Source organism: Herpailurus yagouaroundi, unplaced genomic scaffold, assembly GCF_014898765.1.
Source record: "Herpailurus yagouaroundi ecotype Mexico unplaced genomic scaffold, PumYag 160, whole genome shotgun sequence".
NCBI lineage: Eukaryota > Metazoa > Chordata > Mammalia > Carnivora > Felidae > Herpailurus > Herpailurus yagouaroundi.
In genome coordinates, this window is record NW_024412401.1 from 2,550,511 (window position 1) to 2,564,079 (window position 13,569).

A 13,569-nucleotide genomic window follows, 5' to 3' on the forward strand; every position below is an offset into this window, starting at 1 on the left:
CTTTCTACACACACCCAGGAATCCCTGTGCACAGGAACACTCAGGCTTGAGGGTAGCTGAAAACAAAACATTCGGTTGTCTTTGCAGGTCAAATTGCAAAGTTAAGAAGCCTCAGGAACATGTCTAAACGTTCTTGCCCCTGAGAATAGAGGCTTTAGGAAGACACGAACTTATTACCTGAAGATCACATACAGAAACACCTTACGAGCCTAGAGGAGTAACAGACGCTTGCCTATAAGTGCCTTTACAGACCAAAGCCCCATGAATGAATGAGTCATTATTTTGGAAGACATCAGAATGCTGAGAGATGAGTCAACCTTCAGGCCACAAGCGTGAGTAAGGGGATGAAGAATTATAAGGAAGTGACCACCAGACTTGGCTCGTCTTCGTGGTGTCCCCACCTCTGGTACACACATAATTACTAAAGCCTAGTTCAGGCATGTGTAAGTGTGAACACCTAGTTCCGTCCAGGACAGCTGTGAATTCCTGATGAGCTAAATTCCCACTGGCCGGGAACCAGAAGTCATATGGGAATGTGAGTGGGAGCTGTCACCGAGAACCGCAGAAAGGGCATATGAGATCCAACCACTATTAGATGTGCATTTGCGTATCTAAACCCCCAAATAACAATAGGTCCTATTTGCACCACAGTTTATAACCACCTGATTGATCCTCACTTCCATGTGGTCTGGGCAGGAGTTGTTCCGTTTCCTGGATAGGCAGACTGAGGCCCGGGAAAGCCAAAGGAATTATCCCAGGTCACACAGCCGCGATCCCAACTTTAGTTTTCTGACCTCAGAATCAAAGTGTTGTTTCTCTCCAATCAATAAAGAAAATTTTGATTTGAACCAATTCTACATTTGTCCGTGCCTTCTCTCACTAACATCTCCACCCCATATCCCTTCTCATAATGCTTCACATAACCGGTTAATAATCTGAATACTTAAGGCTGGAGGAGGCCAGCCACTCACCTGAACGCCAGCACCACTAACACTGCATTAGAGTCCTGTGTAAAAATGGCCAGCCTCGTGGACTGGCTGAGGCCTCCCTTTTTACTGCGTGGATGTTAAACTCCAGGAGAGGGGACCTCTGCAGAACGCAGAGCAGTTGGAAGTTCTGCCCTCATGAGCTCCAAGCCCCACCCTCTGGCTACATTATACAGAAAGCAAACACAGGGCTGACCTCTTTTAATGTGAAATCCCCGGTCCAACCATCTCTGACAGAAAGTGGCCTTTGGGTGCCCTGTCTGAAATAAATGGGGTTGGATCAACGCAATGGCCTTTTCTGGCACCCCAGAAACCAGAGACATTCCTCCCCAGTAATTCGTGTGCAGCACTGAGAGCATGAATCTTGGATGCCGTTGCAGAAGGAACCACGAGCCATTTATTCTTAGTCTAAAATTGGCAGCCTTGACGTTCTGGGGAATTTTTAATAGGACTAGCAGAGGAACCAACATTAGGGATTATTTTCTCAGTGTGGGGTTAGATGTGTAATGCATATGTTTGCCCTGAGGACCCTAAACCACATACTATAAAACTTTGTTAAAATGCCTTTCTCCTCCTCGACTATTAACATTTTCCTGTGCGTATTGTTCATTTCTTACAGTCCCGGCCAAAAGTTTAGAAAGCTACGTTCCCCCACAGACCATTATTTTTGTGCTAATTAATTAGCGAAACCAATATCTCAGATATGAAATTCCAAGCTCCGGTTACTCAGTTTGGCTGAAAATCTGTTTTTCTAATTATTGACTACTTTCTGCTACTTTAAGTCCACCACCTAAGTTCTTGGACAGAGCCAGCTCCTGGGAGCTGGGGAGGTCTCCAACGGCCACACAGTTCCACATCCAACGGGGGAGTGGAAGGAAGAGATTGCAGCTGTCCGAGTCACTGAGGATTTGGGAGGAAGTAAGAGGAACAGAAAGAGGAGATTTGCAGGAGAAACGTACAAAGGAAAAAGAACTTTTGACAAAATTTCAGTGAGGGGTAATCCTCTAAAATTGCTAATGCCCTGACACTCTTAGAGACAACACAGTCCCGGAAAGGTACAGGTCAAGGGAATAATGATTGAGACTTGTCTGGAATGAAATCTGCGTACATACTGTTGTGTTCTTATGCCCTGGTTTTATTTCTGAAATCCTGGAGCGGACGAACTTTTTGTTTCTCATCTGATAGGAATTTAGGCCAACTGTTTTCTCACTACTCTCGGTGTTTACACCTGGCGTACCTGGTGGGTGCATCTGGGGATACCTACACGCACACATATACATATAGACACATGTGTGCACACACACATACACACACACGTACACAAGAGATTTTGAAATCTGCCTAAAATGTGATCCGGTAATCTGCAGGATTGGGAGATTGGACAGAACACAAGGAGCAGTGATTCGTGAAAAATAAAATACTGTGGCACATATTCACCCCGCCGAGCTGAAACAATGCAATAAACCACTTAGCCATCACCTAAAAATCAGACAAAAGCAAATGGATAGATCAGGAAAAGAATAGGAGTCAATACGAAAAGCAAACATGGGAGAGAAACATATACGTTTATTGTAAGTATACAGTTACGGTGATAGCTATAGTGGTGATGTCAGGTATACAGATTGTTTTTCTCTCCTGTATTTCTTTTCTAATTATAATGGTTTTTACAAAGGTAACAGGGAAGGTGACAATGTTCCTGGAGCGGAAACGTGTTGCAAGCACCGGGAAGGCTGTTCTGTGCACCCTGTCGCGCTGTAACTCGTGACTCCCAAAGGGGCAGCAATCTAACCAGGTGAGTACGCTGCAGCTCGGAGGTTACATACTGTGAGGTCGACCTTCTAGCGTGTGAGACACGGAAGACTTGAACTCAGCTCTGTCTGGAAGAAAACCCAGGCTCTCTCTCCAAACGTATTTCTTGGGAAAACAGTTGCACGGCACACCTCAGCATGCAGAGGTGGGTTTTTTTTTGTTTGTTTGCTTGTTTCGGGGGGCTTTTTTTTTTTTTGTCTTCAAATTAAAATTGTACTCTTGAACTCTTGTGTCTTTTGCCTTCCAACTCCCAAAGACCGGGCCCTGAGCGTATACAAAAGCATCACTGCCGCAGGCATTTTTACACCGGTCGGAGGGGGGAGGCCCTTCCTGACCTGCAGCCAGCTCGAAGTCGGGGCTTTAAAAGGAGACGAGAAGGACTTTCTAGCGGTGTGAGGGGCTATAAAGAAGGGGAAGGAGAGACAGAAATGACAGCCTGAGCAAGAACAGTCAGAGACAAAAGGCTTGCAAGTGTTTTGGTAAGGACATTTTTTTCTCCACAGTCCCCCTCACCCGTCAATGTCTGGGGCCCTCCCTGGCACACATCGTTAACTCCCCACTTGCCGGGCAGGGCCTCCAGCTCCAGAGATTTCCTGAACTCACACCACAACTCCACAACAACCCATTCTCCGATGCTCTGATGCACGGATCCGTTAGTGAGAATAACTAGCAACGAGCTAAAGGCAAACTCCCCGTCTCCCTCAGTCCCAGACGATCTCTCTCCTTTCAGCAGAACTTTGAAAGTGTTCACTCACAGAAAATAACTCAGGTGGCATGTTAGGCATCATGGGAGAAATGCGCTCGTTAGTTGAATTTTAAGCGTTTCCCACATTTTAATTATCCTTGTACCGCCAGTATGATTTTGTCATATTCCACCCCAGGCTCAGTGTTTTTCTTTGACTTCTTTAGACGGGCCCCCATTTTTTTTCCCCGATGTGTATTTCATCGTGTTTGTTTCTAGGTGCTAGCTAATTGGTTTATTAAATGGCCTCAGCCCGGGTGGGGTAAACACATGCTCCGGTTTCATTTTTCCCCACTTTCTCCCCAACCGGTAGCGATGAGAAGGACACATCACAGAATTTTATCTGCATCCTGGGTATCTGCTCAGAGAAAGAGGTGTGAGGAAGAGAAGTCGGACGGCAATGTTCTATGTCGTCAAGACTAACGGACAAGTTAGGTGTTACACAAATTAAGCGATACTGTCCTTCATCTTTCATGACGCCTATTACTTCTCCGATGGATCCATACAGGAAGCACAACTGCACACATTAACCCTCACCACAACCAGAGTATCATCTTCGTTTCACAGATGAGGAAACTGAAGCTCCGAGAGGGTAAGTAAACCTGCATGAACCTTCCCCCCAAGCCGATAAAGAGAAGAGCCAGCCTGCGTACCCAGCCATTCTGATTCCAGAGTCCGTGCCCTTGGGCTTCAGCGTACAGCGTCCCCGCGTAAAACAGAAGAGTGAATGCGTAAGCACCTAAGAGATACAGGATAAAATGTGATTTTGTGAAGGAAGTGAATTCACATTTTCTAAGTTACTTCCTTCAGATGAGTCTAGCTCTCTCCCATGGTGTTCTGACAGTTTGGTGGCCGTAGCAAAATCGAAGATTATTGGGCAGGTGTCAGTTCTGAGATGCTTGACACTCTACCAGGAAGTGGGCAGCAGTTTACTTTTAATGATATACTTATTATTAGCTCCGTGTTACACCGCTTAGAAGGCATGTTATTCATAAGAGGCCACGGGGGCGGCAAATGGAACTCTCCAGGGGCCGGTTCTCTGCCTGACACTTTTCATCATTTTTTAAGAAGTAGTAATGTAAATGATAGAACATTTTCCTTGTATTGCCGGTGATACTAACCGGGAAACAGGAAATGTATTTGACTCTCAAAATGACAAATACAGAAGAATGGACAGTCATAAGGCAAAGGCTTGGGAACTGAGCTGTTGAAGTAAATGCATTTGCTCAGCCATAGCCCGCTGCAGAGGAAAGGGATATGGCTACAATCGCTGAGACAATGTTTCCTAGTAATTCAGGGGAAGAAACACAGCCTTAGTGTCTTTTCCCATTAGGGAGAAGGAGTTCACCTTGAAGTATACCTTACTCTTCCCATCAAAGGAGCCAAGTACACATCTCCTTTCATTGCTAGAGCATGGGGCAGGACTCTCTCCTTTGGCCAGAACCAAAAAAGGAGAGCAGAGCACTTGCATTAGGAAGAGACAAATAACTTCAGGCTTTGCAGATAGAAAAGGTAGCCACACATTTTACAGACTGATACAGTTGACTATTCATAGCCAATATCATTACAGAGAGCCACGTAGGTCCATGCACAGTTCTGAGTGCTTGAAACTTACTAACCCATTCAACCTTCTCAACAATAGGAGGTGTTAAGGAGAATTTCTATCCCCATTTTGCAGAAAAGCTAAGTAAGTTGCCCAAAATCACAGAACCAAGATTTGGATCTAGACAAGCTGTGCTCATCACCACAATATTATGCTGCTTGTCAGGATAAAAGAAAAAAAAAAAAAAGGGAGAGAGTTTCTATTTTAAGTGAAATTTGAACTACATATAAAAGCACAGTGGACATAAGCAGAGAACATGAACCAGGTAAAGCACTTGGAAGATCACCATATCCTAAAAGAAGGAGTGAGATCTGGACGAGAGAGAACAAAGCTATCCCCTTACCTTGTGTAAAAGTTTTGAAAAACAAACAAACAAACAAAACTCCTAGTTCCGAGGTGATAAAGCAGAAATGGGCAGAGAGCGGGGGATGTTTACAGGGGAAAACATTAAAAATAAAAATCAAAAGTTCACAGAATAGAATTTGCAATGCACTCCATAGAATTGTATGTCAGTAAGCCACGTTTTGTGCCACCCATAATTCTATTCTTCGGGATAAATCCTTTTGTTTTCCGAATGCAATGTTGAGCTATATGATTCCATTATTTCAGGAGATAGATATTTAGGCTGGGCAGACCCACTTGACTATTGGCAGTGGTAACTGGAGAGCTTATGCAGCACCCATTAGGCAACGTGGCCTTAACAGGGCCATTTCTCTCTGGTTGTGCTCTGTACTTGAGAAAGTGACTCAAAGATCTCATGTCATAATAGCTAAAGCTTATTACAAGCCAACAACCAAAGCCTGGGGGTTGGGGCAGGATAATCATTTTATTCACTGTAAAGCTAGATATGATAATTAAGTTACAAGGAACTCGGGGGTGCCAGGACAGAACTATCAAAACCATAAACAATGATTAAAACAGAGCCTAAAAAGAAGCAAAAACAATCAGGCTTTCTAAACAGAACAGTAGGCCTCAGAGAAACAGTCTTCAAACGCGAGAGCAAACATCAGGCGTTGACTGGGGACATTCAACTTCAGGGTGAATTCCTGCGTCCAGATTTTGTAAAACACTCAAACGCGTTCCAGAAATAGGTAACCGAATCTCCAAGTCCGTGACTTTTTATTTGTAATCTTTTGAAGGAAAGAATACACTGGCCTGGGGTGATTTCAACACAGCCTAAATTTGCAGCCGGGACTTGCTTGGCTGGCGTTGCAGGGTCCAGTGAAGGTGGACCACGGGGCTGGGGGGAGGGGGAGGGGAGGGGGGACCAACTCCCACAAGAGCCCCTCAAGTGTCAGGGCGCCCCTGACCCCGGCCCTGCTGCCCCACACGTCCTTGGGCGTCATTGGAACCCCGGAACCCCGAGGGGTGCCGAGAGCAGGTTTTTATTTTCTGTTGTCGTCGGTGGAGCGGAGTCCCGCATTCCATAAATGTAAACTAGGTTTAATTAGAACTTTTATTTAGAAAAGAAAAAAAAAAAAATGGATTGTTCCGGGGAAAGACGTCTAAGGACCTCCTTCAATACTGTATAGCAAAAACACAGAACATGCCATATGAACCCCGCTTGGGAAATTCAAATAAGAAGCTTTGGAAACATAACGTGATTTGGCAGGAGCGTGATTTGAATGTGGTTGCGAGGTCCCACCAGCCACATATGCTTTTGCTAAGCGGCGCTGGTCCTTTCTTTCACAGCCGGAGCTTTTAAAACGTTACTTTATATATTTTTCTCCGAGTATCATTCTGAACCCAAAGTAGTTAACTCTGAATGAAACTCTCCTATTATGAAACGAGAACCCGTCCTGGAAAGGAGGAGGGGGGAGGAAGATGTTTGACTGTGACCCCTCTCTCTTCTCTCCACCCCCTCCGAGCACACGCACAAAAACTGCAGAGGGAGGGGAGGGGAGCAGAAGGAGAAGTCTGCTTATGATTATGAGTTGAACTTTGAACTGTTCCTATTGTTCCTGCCAAGGAGTTTTGAATGCTAATGTGAAAAGATATATATAAAGTTAGAGCTAAGGTATTTTAAGAGTCTACTGTAATGCACCGACCTTTTTTTTTTTTTTCCCTTCCCTTGCTTCATTGTTAAAGATAATATGCCTATCTAACAAAAATGCTTTCAAGATGTAACCATATTTTGAAATGAGTATCATAATACATCCTTTGCAAGCCTGGAATTTGGAAACAAAGAACTTGCTTTAATCTGTTTTTCTTTCCTACCTGATGAGCAAGGAGACAATGCTGCTGGAGAAGGTTGAGACATGTCCCCAGCCTCGTTTGCTTCTTTCCCTCTTTCTTCATCATGTGGAACCTGACAACCTTTCTTTCTGAAGCTACATAAATTAGACAGGGTGAAGACTATCCCTAGCTCCCAAACAAGCCAAGACAAGAAAGGATGCCCCGGTTGACAGACAGACTTCCAGTGTTTTTGCTAAACCGGTAGGGCGGTAAACTCCCCCATGCTCTCCTCTCCACTGAAAGAACAGCAGAGGCTAGATCCCTAGGCTTTCTTTCATTTCCCTCCCTTTTAGAGTTGAAAGGACATTTCACATCATGTAAAAAAGGCCAAACAGGCCACATGTACAGTCTTGGTTATGAATCCCCCACCCTGGGTCACAAATGCCTCCTGTGTTAGTCTTACCTGAGAAATCTCAGTACGATCCACCCGACTCAAGCGGCTTCACTGGTTGAAATGGCTGTCCAACAGGAAGGGGTTGATCTTTCCCTGCTGAGGTCTGGGGCAGCAAAAGTCCTCTGTGATTTTTCAGAAAGGTAGAGAGAGCGCGACAACCGTAGCCGATGGGTGATACGTCTCAGTGTGCGACAGGGGAAGGGCATGTCAACATAACCATCTGATTGGGGGAGATCATGGCAGTGATGTCTCTGTGACAGGAGGGACGGGAAAGCCTCTAGGAAGGGACGCGGCAAGTAGAAGTTTCCCAATATATTTTAACGGAATCTGGATCTCAGATCTGTCTTTAAGAACGTGTCCACGTGGGCCTTAAGAAAACCTTAATTTTCCTAAAAGAGGTTTGGGTTAAGATTTCAGGCCTTCAGAGGACAACTTAAGGATCTAGTTTATTCATAGAAAGCATTAGTCACCCTGAAAAACTTTCCATTGTCAACACCCTCAGGCTTCTAGAAAGATGAACACTGTTATGAATTGCAAAACCTACCAATCTTCTCCAACAGTGTACCATGCTGCATTAGGGGAAACCTGATCTCAAACAATAAATCTCTATTATTTTCAACAGACATAGAGACTTACAGATGGGAAATTTCTAAACAATTATATTGGGGTCTCTGTGTTTTTCTCCTGTATTCTGCACAATTAATGATGGTATCTAGATTCCAACAGAAGTCCCCTCCATGTGAAGTCTATGGTCCCTCTCCTAGCCAGAATCAAAACACTGGCAAATTTATTCCAACGTTGTGGAATTTAGCAAGGCCACTGCATTACTAAACAGTTCTGTATGCAAACGGGTCTAACGGGCTAACTGCAGGAATAATAGGTTGACCATTGTTACAGTTACATTCTGATGAAATTTGGGTAGATATGGCTTAAGCCAAGCAATATGGTGACCCGAAAGTTAATGTTTTAAAAGAAACAAGCAAAAGGGGCACCTGGGTGCCTCAGTCGGTTGAGTGTCTGACTCTTGACTTCAGCTCAGGTCTTGATCTCATGGTTTGTGGGTTCGAGCCCCACATCGGGCTCTGCACTGATAGTGGTAGAACCTGCTCGGGAATCTCTCTCTCCTCTCTCTGCCACTCCCCTTGCCAGCTCATGTGCACTCTCGTGGTGGAAAGAACCCACCTCCTGATGGGGCAGCACACCCAACAGAGCCACCTGACCAAGAGGGTTGGTACTGGATGATGCCTAATGGATAAATTATCTTCACAGTGTGGTCAGTCACTGAGACTTGGTGCGCTTATGGCCATCAGCCTACCGTGGCCAGTACAATGATGTCAACAAGTGACCAGAAAAAAGAAGAAAATCCTTTGCACTTAGGAACAATGAGAGGTTTCTTCAGGAGTATTTGAACTCATGTAGTTAAACAGAAATGAGGGAGGAGAATGGATAGTTCCTCGGTTCAGACTTTATTGTGGCAACTTTCCCAACTTCTTCAGACCAACTGCTTCTTGGGTAAAGTACTTCCCTTTGAGTCTCAGATGTTTTTAAGCCAAGAAATCCTTTTTTTGTTGTTGTTGTGGTTGTTTTTTGTTTTTGTTTGTTTCTTTCCAAATGAAATCTGATATTTAAACAGATAGTGGTGGAGTTACCCTTACTGAAATAAGGACAGGACTCTTGATAGCTGTGCTTTCTTGGACACCTTCCTGGAAGCTTTCCTAGTGCTCGCAAACCTCCGATCACTCCTGTGGACCCCTCAAATGCTGAAGAACAGAGTCTGAACACCACTCTCTCAGACCACACTCACATGTCATCTAATAGCCTTGTTTTAACTCTTCCTGGGGGATCACAGTGGGCAATGGATTACAAAGGGTGCAGTGCCAAACTCTGGCATTGATCCAGTTGCCCAGAAGATACCACCCCAAAACAGTCTCATCAACAGACATAATCTCTTGGGGTTACCTAACCTTTCTATTTGGTCTGTCTATGCTTTTTGTTTTCTAAGGATAAAATTCTGCATGGTTCTTTTCTGTGAGAAAGATCGCTTCAAAAGCAAACTGAAGTCCTCTCAAAATCAGCTGGTCCGTTATCAGATACAGCACTCATGGGAATGTAATGTACAGCACTGTGACCATAGTTAATAATACCGCATTGAATACTTGAAAGTTGCTAAGAGAGCCAATCCTGGGGCACCTGGGTGGCTCAATTGGGTAAGCATCCAAGTCCGGCTCAGGGCATGATCTCATGGTTTGTGGGTTCAAGCCCCACATTGGGCTCTGTGCTGGCAGCATGGAGCTTGCTTGGGATTCTCTCTCTCCCTCTCTCTGCCCCTCCTCTCCTCATGCTCGCTCTCTTTCTCTCTCTCTCTCTCTCTCAAAATAAATAAACAAAAAAAGAGAATCAATCTTAAAATTTCTCATCACAAAAAATTCTGTAACTATGTATGGTGAAGGATGTTAACTAGACTTATGGTGATCATTTTGCAACATATACAAATATTGAATCATGTGTACACCTGAAACCAATATAACGTTGGCTATATGTATATATGTGCTATATATAATGTTGGTTATAATGTCTGGAATCGAGTATATATGAACAAAGTAAGGAGAAGAATTGCCTTATTTATGCTTGCTTCTTGTCCCCATCCTGAATTTTCTGAAAACTCGATTACTATATTATATCTCCTACATTTGTACAGACTATTTCATTTAATCAAGTGAATTTTCATTTACTGGTTAAACTGAAGCCATGAGGTATGTGAAACAGAGGAAGAAACCAAGTGAAGTCAGTAAATGCTGCAGGTAGAACTTGAACCCAGGGCTCTCTGGGTTTATTCAACTCAATGGTCCTGCTTCCCCTCAGCCCCCACCCCACCCCCGGACCCCACTGTAAAAAAGTCTCTTTCTATTGGCATTTTCCCATCTCCATGATGATGTTCCTCTTGCTCATCTCACTTTTCTGGGAACCAACAGATCTGAAAGCAAGTATTCTTATTTATAGTAGAATATAGTAATACATCACTGATGATCTCAAAAATGATGTTGAATCCTGAGAAAAGATAAAATATATTATTCCTGTATCCTCAAGGAAGGGAAAGTTATATGATGTATATTTTAGAAAGCAGCTAAAAATATAGCATTTCAGAAGAAGAGCTGTTCTTGAAATTCACTTATATGAACCTCTTTTTTTTTTTTTTGCCTAATGGCACATAAATGACTTATATCCTTTTTCATATTAACAATAATAGTTGCCATTTATTACTTGCCTACTATTCATGAAGCTAGACATTAACCACCAAGCCTGACAACAACTCTAGAATTAAGTATTAATATCCCTGATTTACAGGGGGATCAATTGAGGTTCGGCAAGAATTCCTCTTTTCCAACTCCACCCAGCTGCTAAGCAGTGAAGTTAGTATTCAGACCTAACCCTTTCTTATTCCAAAAGTTATACACCTTCCAACAAACCACAGTTGCCACATTTTTTTTTTTCCACTCAGGGACAAATAGGTTTTACAGGTGCTCGTGCAGCTCATTTGCAAAACGCACAGTGATCTTTAAAACAAGCCTGATGCAGACCTGTACCATATCTGTAAAAATTGTCTGAGTGAATTGTCTGAGTGTCTCATCTGTCAATGTCAGAGTGGTGACCAGAAGCCCAAGTGTGCAAGCTGAAAAACACAAAAGTTACTCCTGTCATAGCTGATGTGCTATTGCCATAAGTCTCCCATCCCGCCTCTAATAGTTTTTAATATCCTGAAGGTATTCAAGAGTGTATTGCATTTTTAAAGAGTTCTTGGCTACGCCTCCAGAAGGGACTCCACAGAGTGAGTGACCCACAGGTGTCCTCAGGTGGATACCGACTATTTGTCTCATCATTCCATAAGACACATTGGGTGTGTACTAATTCCAACATTTTCTTTTCACCACAATTTGCTTCCTTTCTCCCAGAGACCGTACTCAAAACCCTGCCTCGTCTTATATCTAATTTACACCAAACCCTCCCAGTGGATTCTAGGATTTCAAATTTACCTATAGGCCATATTTCCAAAAACACGTATGTTGATAGGATAATTCGGTAGTATCCCACCCCTGAAATCTAAAACGGAACAGTTGAGATGGACTCTCATTGAGAGTGGGCCTTTGTATGGCACTGGAATCCAAAGCTCTATGTGCCATTGCCCTCAAGAGAATGGCTTGTAAATTTCAAAGGTGACCTTTGAAGTTAGGCCCACTGAGAATCATAAAAACTATGAATCCTTTCCCCAGAAAAAACTGCACAGACACCCAAATTTTGGGCAACACTTTCAGGGGATTCTTAGAACCATGGAAGTATCTGGTCCCAGGTTAAGATTTCTTGCTTTGAAAGGGAAGCTGAGACAAAACAACTCCCATTATCCCTATTATGTGGCTATCAAGCCAGGGAATTTAATTTTTTTTAAAGGAGTGACCTATAAATGAGAAGTTTATGTGGTATGATGCTACACAGAGCAGCTGTCACAAGAGCCACAATGAGGACTGGGTATGTACCCTTCTATGCTGGAAGACTTACACACCAATTCAGAGGGCAATGGCCTCTGACCCTTGGGAGGCTACTTGGCATGCTTGGAAGAGGATTCATTCATTCATTCATTCATTCCAGAGATCAAATAATGTTTACTAAACACGAGCACACCAGGCTTAGGCAATGTATTGAAGATTAAAAGACGAGTAAGACAGCCCCTGGATAAACTCTGTTGTTAGCTTTATTCTGCTCCACCTTTTTGCCCAGCCTTCCACCCCCTCTCCTACGACTTTCAACCCAAGAGATGAGCCAAATTGTAGTCACATGAAACAAAGGCAATCCTAAAGGTTAAGATTTTTTTCACATATGGAAAAAGTCCAAGAAAGTCAAAGAGGAGTTATTCATTTCCCCATAACCCATTGCACCTAGAAAGGTGCCATGAAGAGAGCTGGGAAAATTGATTACACTGAACCTGTGAGGTCAGAGGTGGCTATGGAAGTCAGGGAGAACAATAGCTCCTATAAGCCTTGATGCTTTGATGAGATAGAGGCAATTGACCTAACTATTCACATCTAGATATAGATCTGATTACATTAGGCAATTATATAGGGTAGCTGCTTTTTCTTCAATAACAGCAGCAATAACTGTTCTACAATTTATGGGACACTTCCTATATGGATGGCACTGTGCTAAGTAAGTGCTGTGCATGAATCATCTAATTTATTGTCTACAACAACCCTAAGTAGACACAATTTTTTTTTTAATTTTCCTGAATCTGCAGACAAAGAAACCATGGCTTAGAGAATGGAAACAGGTCTGCCAAGGTAGTCAAGATGCAAATATTAGAATAGACTCCAACTCAGAGCAGTCTGACCCAAAGTCAGTGCTCAACCACACCACTACAACATTTTGCGACCCTCAGCAGAACCCAGAGGGAATACAACAGCAAGTGGATAATTTTTTTAAATTATGAATTGAGCATGGAGGAAGGAAATCTAGACATAACTTAGAGTTATCTACTCAGTGTGTGACTACGTGAAGGTACTCATGCATGGGTGCAAGCAGGATGGAGAGAGGGGAAGATTGTGGTGATCTGAATGTCAATACCACAAAAGCTGTTAACATCTGGGGGTGAATAGAGCTACAGAGATGAAGTGACAGAAAGGAACACAAGGATACTACACACACACACACACACACACACACACACACACACATCATCCATCTCACAGTTGTGCCAAATGACACGCCCTTCAAAGGATAAAAGTTATGGGCATCTTAACATCCATGAAAAAGG

The 13,569-nt window shown here is 43.4% G+C and overlaps 1 long non-coding RNA gene across 1 annotated transcript; it reads right to left on the reverse strand.

Moving 5' to 3' along the window:
- Nucleotides 1–2,530: 2,530 nt before the first annotated feature.
- Nucleotides 2,531–8,151, reverse strand: LOC121034381 (uncharacterized). The gene is made up of 2 exons (XR_005792399.1): nt 7,779–8,151; nt 2,531–3,059 (listed from the first exon to the last, which is right to left on the reverse strand). It is a non-coding gene; the product is annotated as an uncharacterized LOC121034381 (long non-coding RNA).
- Between the last annotated feature and the right edge of the window lie 5,418 nt (nt 8,152–13,569).